This window comes from Rattus norvegicus, chromosome 6, assembly GCF_021556685.1.
Source record: "Rattus norvegicus strain SHRSP/BbbUtx chromosome 6, alternate assembly SHRSP_T2T, whole genome shotgun sequence".
Taxonomy (NCBI): Eukaryota; Metazoa; Chordata; class Mammalia; order Rodentia; family Muridae; genus Rattus; species Rattus norvegicus.
This window is the reverse complement of record NC_141539.1, coordinates 60,722,100-60,732,556: the sequence shown is the minus strand read 5'-3', so window position 1 is coordinate 60,732,556 and position 10,457 is coordinate 60,722,100.

Below are 10,457 nucleotides of genomic sequence, written 5' to 3'. Positions count from 1 at the left end.
ATAACTGTGTTAATTTACCTCAGCACTATCAAAAATATATGATTTTATATTAAAAGGTATTTTCTTATGTAGTCTAATAGGACTGCACAGACACAATAATTACACTTGACAAAGTTTGAAAATATTAAAATAATGTGGAAATCATAACTTCATAGTACTATTTAAGTCTACAATATACTTATTGAGCTAGGTATGATGAATTTATAAGGTTTTGTGATTTTGTAAGATCTTATAATATGTTTTGAAAAAATTCTCTTTTTTCATTTTCTTTTCCAAACCTCTTCCACTCTATATATCATATATTTTTCTAAACATTCTAAACTTGGTTTTTCACCTCAAGAAACTCTACCCATCCCTCAACTGCTGTGACCTTTGAGAGTCTCCTAAAAGCAAACAGAGTGTATAGATCTAATACCTCATGATTTACCATAGGTTCTCTTGCTGAAATGAGAAGGCAATGTAATTATTGGAGAGAGTGCATATACTACTAAGTGCATATATATTACAAAGAACTCAGGTAACTGGAAATATATGTTTCTTTCATTTCTTTGAAAGAGTGAGCATGTTTTAAATATTCCTTTATTAAATGGTTGCTTCCACTCCAGTCACCACCATGACAAGTGTCTAACTGGAAAGTAGCATAAAATAAATCTGAAGTGCCTTTACATACCCACTATAAGCAAAAAATTCTATTCATGTTATAATTAAATTATTCTTTTATAATTAAAATAATTTACATGAAAAGTTTGTGCATATTAGGTATGTAGGTATAATATTTAGTTCTAAGGATGGAGAAAAACACATAAAATCTTTGTGCCTTTTATTTAAGTAGAAAATCTTGGAAAGGATATATATATATATATATATACCTATACATATACATATATATATATATATGTATCTCCACATCCTTAAGGCAGATAAATATATATGTCCATCAACTTGAACCAAAGTGCAGATACTCTGAAAGATATTGAAGAATGAGTTCAGTTATTAAAATTAAATAGGTGCTAATATTCTGAAGAGTATACAAGCAAACAGAAAAAGCAGTTCAGTAGTAGCTGTCTCCTAGAACCAAAGTGACAGGTCCTTAAAGAACAGGACAGAATATGAAAAGAAGTAGCCCAGGATACTCCACTTCTGATGTCACTATCTGCCTTTTCAGTATCAATTAATTTCCAGTACTCTGAAATAGCTGTGTGTGACTTTTACTTCATACTTCATATTTAATTGTATCTAGACATTATCTCACATATTAATTAATAGATTTTAAACAAGGGGAAATGAATAGACCCAAGATTATTGTTTTATTGACATGTAAGATATCAACTAGAATTATGGTTTAATTCATCATATCCTCACCCTTTTCTCCTACTGCTAATCTTGCCCCTATTCTCTAGTTATAAGCACACATCTTACTTTGGGAATCAGATTTACTATGATAGTGTTCTCCTCATTAATTGGCTATAAGTCTTTCAGATTCCTAGAGACAGTCCTAAATGCTGCCCATATCTCTCCTTTGACCTTTACTTAGGTTCTTGTTCAGATTTGATATTATGATTTGAAACTGTGACAGCATCCATGGAGATCATGTGACTCTGTGCTTTTCTTTGTTGAAGGACATTTGTTTGCTGGTTAATTTGGTGGCTATTGTGTTTGTGTTCTTTGCTACTTGGGAATTAAATGAAATGTAGAGAACATTCTGTGCCTTCTGGAAAGGCAAAACCCAGCTTGAGGTCAGTGTCCATCAATGCTTTTGCCATGAGTGAATTTATTTATTTTACCTTTTGTGTTGGAAATTGATATCAGAGCCTGTACAAAGTAAAATTGTGCTCAACCACTGAGCTAGATTTCCAGTGCATTCTTATTTTTCCTTAACTTGTGTATTTTTCCTTAACTTGTGACTCATGCATAAATAAATCTATAAATGCAGTTATATCTGTGTATTTGTGACAGGAAATTAGTTAAAACTCCCATTGTAAGTTTGAGATATATTCTTTGGAGCACATCAATAAATTACATTATAATCTTTACATAGACATGCTGTTTTTGTTTATTTATGGAAAGTAGTAAGTAAAATTTTAGAGAGTTCAAAAATGATCAGATGAACAAATGCACCTTTAACTTTGAACCTCTACATATGCCAGTATTTTAAGAATTAATAGAGACAGAGGACAGGCACTATGGGTAAAGGCACTCACCAACAAACCTGACAACCTGAAGAACCTTAGAACTCACATGAGAGAAGGAAATATTCAATGCATACAAGGGACCTCTGATCTCTACATGGTGGCAGAGATTACATGCACAGAAGTAAGTCAGAGGGAGTTTGAGTTTAAAATAAAGCAACTCATGCAATAGCCCAGTAACATGTTCCATTGTTCCATCAGTCTAAGAATGAACTAATTCACTCATGAGAGAAGAGCTATCAAAATCCCACCATGTCCTCAGCTTATTACACAACATTGCTCCAAAAATTTTGGGAGGAACATTCATATCATAGCACAAATAAATCCCTATTTAATTATAATACCTGGGCTCATTCTTCAATATGTTACAGAGGATCCGCACACTGGGTAAAGTTGATGGGCATTTAAACTTATCTGCCTTAAGTATTATTAAAGTGATGGGTTATCAGTAGATGATGGCCATTATTTTCGTAAGATGTTGCTGCCTGCCAATATATATGACATTGTCAGTTATTAGTCACCATGTTTTCATTTTCTTGTGAAATAGATATTCTATTAATTAAAATGACTATTTAATATTGAGGTTTGAGAAAAGATAAGTTTAGTTTTCTTAAAAGAAATTTCAATTTCTCAAGTCTTGTTTGAATATAAAAGTCAAAGGGAACACTTGAGTGTTTGGAGTAAATTTCAGAAGAAAAGTCAAGTTTTTGGGTTATTTATTTATTTATTTATCTATCTATTTTTTATTTTGTAACTTAGATTTATTTTTCAGGAAAATAAGTCTAAAATTAAGAGCAAAATCTATTAAAATGCAGTAAAAATTTTACTTTGATGGATTTACAAATATTGTATTATTAATGAATTAATGAGTTCTGTGTTGCCATATATTGTAATCATGGAATCAAAATTTGTTATCTGATATTGTGAAAATGAAGATTTTAGATTTTTTTACATTTTAATTTAAAAATTTAAAACATAACCTACAAATAAACATTCTTTGAATCCTTCTTTTTGCATTAGAATCCCCTGCTTCCTTCATTTGTCTAGTTGCTCTAGTAAAGGCTTCAAGTCAAGATAGATCTTGTTTTCTAATGAAGTCATCTGTTGATCTATATTTTTATGGAGGAAACAAGAACATTAAAATTGAGAGTTATTGGGGAGATGCGTTTACTAATTTTGCTTCTGTGGTTTCCCTATGTGTGCAGAGGTGTTTTTCCTACATTGATGTCTATGTACCACTTAATGATCCTTTGGGTTCTCTGGATCTGGAGTAGGGGTTATGGAACTACCATTTCTGTGCTGGAAACTGAACCTGGGTCTTCTTGTAGAGTAGCTAATGCCTTCAGTGATTAAGCTGCTGCTTCAGCCCTGATTTTTTTTTTTTGCCTTTTATTAACAAGAGATATTAAAGACTGCCTAACTAGCTGAGTTTTCAATCTCTGTCAGAACAATTTAACAATTTATTTTCTTTTTAATTTGTCATGTCTTTGAGTTTGAAACTGTGAAGTAATAGGTTTTTCCCCACAATAGATGCAGAGGTGCTAAACAATTACACTCCCTGCTTTGTGTGTATTTTAGACATCATTCTGCTGCATTGACTTTTCTTGTACTTAGATATACCTATTTTAACTAAAAAAAAAATCAAATGTTCCCTTTCAATCTTTTGTATGCTGTCACCCACCACATCAGAGACTGCATTTAATGTAGGAATATTGGGTGTCTTAATAGCTACAATTTATGATTCTCAAAATTTTTCTGGGAAATCATACAGCCTTTTCTTTTTTACTTTTTCATAAGGGAACCTTGATAAAGTTTAGATTCATATGATAATATTTCTGTTTCTTTCTTTCTTATTGGATAGTTTATGTGTTTACATTGAAATATTATCCCCTTTCTCAGTTCCTCCCAGATATCATAATAGTGAGGATGATTTTATGCAAGTAGCTTTTGAATAGTGTGAATATTGTAGAAATCACACACTTTCCAGAATACAATGGAAAACTCACAAGATTTTCCAGTTTTCTGTCCTTACTTTGTTAACGGAGAGGACACTGGTACAAATCTTAGAAACAAGTCAGGAATGGATTGTGCCATGTATGGCAGTGGATACCTTTAATTTCAGCATTCTAGAGACAGAGGAAGGGAGATGTTTGTGAGTTCAAGGACATCCTGACCTACAGAGTGAATTCAAGGAGGCCAAAGATATATAGAAAGACTCTTTTTGCAAAACAAACAAACAAACAAGTACACAAACACCCAATCATTATTAGAATACAATCATTCATTCTATAACAATAAATAATGTCCATTCTCTTTATATTGTCATCATTGGCTCTTCGAACACATCAATCACAGTCACTCAGTATCATGTGCTGATATTTTCTGCATGTAACTTAAGTTTGTCTGAACATGCTCTTACTGAGAGATTTTTGCCAGATAAAAACAAAGGTATGCTCACAGTGTTGTGGACCTCAACATATCCAGGATTTGAATTGTGGAAACTTGGAGGATTACATTTATAGTCATATATTTTAGAATCTAAAGTTAATGTCATTTAAACAACTGTTATGATGCATGAACAGACTGAGGCTGTAAAAGCAGATGCAGAGAACTTCATTAAAAACAAATTGCTGACCTGTATGAATCAGAAAAAAAAAGTCTCACTGGTCTCCCTGACTAATTAGGGAAATTAAATTATGGTTCTTTGCAATAACAGTGATTTAATTTTCTTGTTCTGTTTTCTGCTGTCTGTTCTCTCCTTATCTATGTCTAGCTCTCAATTTACCAGTCTCATTTATACCTCATAATTCAGAAGCAAACAACCCAATCAAATAACTATCCTTAATAAATAAAATATAATTATTTGCAAACACTGTTTCCTTTTACTAAACTACGATGAGGAAAATTGTTCATGAATCCCTAGATGATACCCTGAGTACCAAATTGGGAATATGTCTCATATCATCCTATGACAAACTCACACAAGAAGACACAACACCAATATTTATGTAGACTACTCAGGTAAACCAGCTGTCCATGTACTACATAAACCTGGCCTTAACGGTCAGACTTTAGAGACAGCAGAATTTAACAAACTGTACATGTCTCAATGAAAGCAAAGATTCCTAAATCTGTATGATATATTTGTAAGATACACTTTCTTAGGTTTGGCTTTTTGATAGCTTTTATAAAATTTAGATAAAATAATATAAGGTTAGCTCAGTGGTGAAGAGCTTCTAAAACCTACTCAGAGCCCTGGGTTCATTGACATTGAAGAATAATTAAATAAATAAATGAATAGAATCAATAAATAAAAAATATGAAGCTTGAGAATGGCAATTCTTTAAGAATTTCTAAGCAGACTTATTTCTCTTGTAGAGATTTATGTTCGTCACAATGTTGGTTCCTTTATAGACTTCTGCAACAAAAGTACCAGAGATAGAGTTATTTATAAACAACAGAAAGTCACTTCTCACAACATTGAGACTGAGAGGCCCAAGACCAAGATGTGAAGAGATTCGGTGTCTCACGGAAGGGCCACTCTTTCCACTCAGCAATCTTCTTGCTACTTTGTAATAGTTAAGATCTTTTAGTGGAATTTTTATCATACAAATCAAATTAATAAAATCTTCTGATCATAACCAAGTCACCTGCTGAAGACCCTGCCTACTATTATCACCGTGAGTGACTTTTTCCACACATGTTCTGAGAAGAGGACCTTATCCTTCCCAGAAACTAATGATTACCTAGTAAATTCATCTCTCCCTGAGCCAAAAAAGTTATGTTTTGTGTTCAAATAAGCTTCTATAATATTAACATGATGAGCTATAAAAATAATTCAAAATTTAAAGATGAAAAAATGTATAAGATTTCATAAATGATTTTCATAATTGTACTTGTTTTCAGAGGCTGGCAATTCTATCTTCTTTGTAATTAAAGCTCAAACTAGGAAGTGTCATGATACTTGGAAGATTTCTATTTCATCAAAAGAAAAAGGCCTTTAGGTGTCTCTGTTTTTATTACCCCATGAGATATTAATAATTTTATATGTATAGAAAAATGTTCTAACATTTTAGAAAATGCCTATAAATAATCACATTCACAAATACTACTACATCTTACAAGTTCTTTTATCAATGTATTAAACATGATTTGGACATATATGTTGGTCTTGAATACGTAAAGAAATGTATATGAGAAGCAAGTATTTCAGTTTTTGAAAAAATATATCAAAAGCAAGAAAACAAATTTACCATTACAATTTCTACATTATTTATTTAAGGTATTTATATTGATTATATATTGCTTTAATGCCAGAAAAAAGGTATATAGTATTTAACATACAAAATTAACAGAATTTTTTGTATTTAATTGAGCAATCAAGTTATGGGCATATATTATACTGTTTCAGGATACAATATCATGTAACAAAATAAGATTTGTGGGCCCATGTTCCTCCCAGCCATTGGGCACCTTTTGGGCATGCAAAATGCGGGAAGCTTGACTGAGTTTATCTGAAGCCTCCACAGTCTGGTGCTGGGCATCAGGGAAGCACTGAGACACCCCTTGTAGGTGGGAAAGCAAAATCTAGGATGTGAGGGACTGAAGTTGGGGTTTCCTGGCTTGCAGGTCTCCAGTTGCCACTGAAGAACCACACAGAGAAGTCCGGAATGAAGTTTTGGGGTCCGTGAACTCACAATAAGGGCTGGACAGGGTGCTCCCAAACTCCTGGACATTAAGGCTTTGCTGATTCACAAGGAGTTGGGAGCAGAGTCAGGCCTGGAGGGTTAAGGATGGCAACTGGTCCAAGCAGGGGGATGAGAATTCTAGCTTAGCTCATTGGTAAAGGTAGTCGTGGTTGTCTGGAGGTACAGATGTGTCTTCTATAGGAGACTTAAGCTGTAGTACTGTAGGTAAAGGCCTTCTCCATCCTCCTCATGGTGGTTCTAGATAAATGATACAGTCCTTGATTCCAAACAGTTTATTGACTGTTCATTGTAGATAATGGATTCATACCAACTTCTCAGGGTGGACCAGAGATTAAATACCTTTTACAAGAAGGAATGTCCTGGAAGGGAAGCTTATTGACTGAACCTTCAGGGCCTCTAGGTACCTAATTAGTATGAAGAACTCTGTTTTGGGCTACATGACCAGGCATGGGGAGCATGGCAGGTGAGTCAGGCCATGAATCTCTCAGGGAGGAAGGAGGCATCTACCATCTCAGCTGTGTGAACCTGAGATTCTGAGAGGTCTCAGACCGGCTCTACCTTATCAAATTTCCTGGCCTGGTCTACTGTCCCACAAAGTTTACTGTTCATTTTTATATTGTATTAAAATCAGTATCAAGAGAATAATGAGGCACAAAGGTGTCTAATATCTCTAAGATTTTCATGCTGCGGTGCTATGAAATGCTGATAGCACAAACTCTCTCAGATATACTTGAAAGCATTGTTAAACTCACAATGGGCAGAAGTGATATTATTGATCACACCTACTTGCTAAATTTTGTTGACTAGAACTGACGAATACCAATGTAAATTTGTTACAGTATGTCAAAGACATTAGTATGCTCTAAAGAATTAACTAATTTCTAAAAACTTAAAGTTTTCTGAAATAATCTTCAGATTTATGATATCTTATTTAGAAGTTAGCAGAATAAAGATATTATGGTCTAAGATTATTTCAAATATGCTAACTTTATTGCTAATTAGATAAAACTACCTATGATATGGATATGCTTGGCCCAGGGAGCAACAATATTAAGAGGTATGGCCTTGTTGGAGGAAATGTGGGCGTGGACTTTGAGATTTTGCCCCTAGATGCCTGAAAACAGTCTCCTCCTGATTTCTTTTGGATAAATATGTAGAATTCTGAGCTGCTCCAGCACCATGCCTGTTTGGAGATTGCAGTACCTCCTGCTTTGATGATACTGGAGTGAACCTCTGAACCTATAAGCCAGCCCCAATTAAATGTTCTCCCTGATTTGAGTTGTAGTGGTCATGGTCATAGAAACCCTAAGACAAAAATTGGTACCAGGAAAAGGTTATTACTATGATAGGCCTGTCCAGGATTTTATTTGAAGGAATGTGGATTTTGGGACCTTTTAAAGCAGCTGAATGCTTTAAGTGGAGGTTAATGGACCATACTAGTAGAAGCCTGAAATACAGTATTCCTGAGTGTGCTTTGAAATATTGGGACCAAATTCAAGAGATTTCAAAGAAGACTTTAGTATGTGGCCTAGAGATTATTTTTGTAATATTTTAGTAAAGAATGTGGCTGCTTTTTTTCAGTTGCCCTAAGAGTATATCTGAGGCTATGGTGAAGAAATTTAGATTAATTGCTTAGACAAAGTCTCAAAACATTCTGGTATAAATTCTGTTGTGTGTATACTAAAGTTCACTCTTCTGAAGAGCATTTTAATGAAAAGTAGCAAGCATAGAAGAGAAAAAATACACAACATATGTTTCAAGTAATAATAAAGGGGCACCAGGAAGTGAAATGGAGGTGAATTCTGTGTTCAGGGAGATAAAGAGACTAAGGGAGTGGTGATGTCAGGTCAAGATCCCAACAAGCTAAGCTTATTTTTGTGTTTACAGTGGAGCAAGGAATAGTTTGGACTTTTAATCTGGAATGAACTACAATCTAGAGGTGGAGGGCACACTTGGAATCCAGATTCTGAGGCTGGAAGGCATAGGCTTTTGATCTCAATCTTGAAGAATGACCATGAAAAGTTTAGGACCAGCCCTGTTAGTACAGACCCTTAATCCAAGGAGACAAAAGCAAGCAGATCTGTGTGAGACCAGCCTAGGACAGGACAAATTCTTGGTGAAGAAAAGCTTAGGTCCAGGCATAGTAGTACATACATTTCTTTAATTTCAGTGTTCAGAAGACAGTCATGCTGATCCCTGAGTTCATGATCAATATTCAAACCAAGTTCCAGGACAGTCAAACTTAGGCACTGAGGGAGTTGGAAAACAGAAAAGTTTATTATTAGAACAAGAGTTTATTCTTATTAGAACAAGAGGCATATGTTCCAGTCCAGCAAACAGCAGAACTCAGCATCATAAGCCTTGTAGCTTTGGTTTCAGAGTCAAGAATAGGAAGGATTACTGGGACAGTTGACACTGATGGCTGGGGCTTAGAAATTATGTTGATTAAGAAGAGACCAGTAACCCTAAGGTGAATCTGGGAAGTGTTTTCTGAGAGTCAAAGAAAATATGTTCCAGAAATAGCCAAGACTGTATCTCATGCTGCAGCTAGACTTGGTAACATGTAAGAATCATCCATTTGACATTGATTTTGAAGATATAAAGGGATCATGAAGGAGCAGCTGAGGTCTGAGAGGGCAGAGAAAGTCACTCGTGAAGGAGCAGCCTCAGTTGTAATTGACAGCCTAGGACTGAAGGGCTCATGCAAAGAAGTCAAGGCTTGACAATATCAACAGAGTGTATGAGAGGCTATCTGTGAATCCTACTTACAGCAGAAGACCAAAGGATACTAAGGATGCCAGTTCCACGGGATGGCCACCAAGGACCGTGGCAGCAGTGGAGTGGAATTAACCAGAGCCTAGAATTGTACAGAGGGCAGAACTGGAGAAATGGCCCAAGCTGTTTTATGAATCACAGATCAAGTAAGGATCCCAGACACTGGGACAAGAAGCTACAAAATCAATGTTGCATTGAAGATCCCAAGATGTTAGAGATGCCAGAGCCAAGGGATATCTGTTAGAGAAAGTTGTTATCAGGGAGTGGAACCAGCCCTTGAGAAAAAAAGTTTGTTGTAGTCAACAAAGATGAAAGGAATTAGAGGTTGTAATTGCATCTTTACATCAGATATGGACATACAAAGTTTGGAAGTTGCCCGGGTGATTTTTGGTTTTGTTTCGTCCAGTATTTCCTCACTGTGACATTTTGGAATGGTAATGTATATCCTCAGATGTTCAAGGTATGTGATCTGCCTTTTGATTTTTACTTTATAGGGAATTAAATTTAAGTGATTATATGAATCTCAGAAATGACTTTGAATTTTTGACTTTTAACATTGTTAAGACTGTTGTAGACTATATTGTAGACATTTGAAGAGGGATTAAACATATTTCATATTATGCTATGGCTAGGCATGCCCCCACCCTGTGTAAATTCATGTGTTTGACCAAGCCTTTCTGGGCCAGAGAATGGAATATGGTGGTTTGAATATGCTTGGATCAGGGAGTAGTACTATTAGGAATTGTAGCCTTGTTGGAGTAGGTAAGGCCTTGTTAGAGAAAGT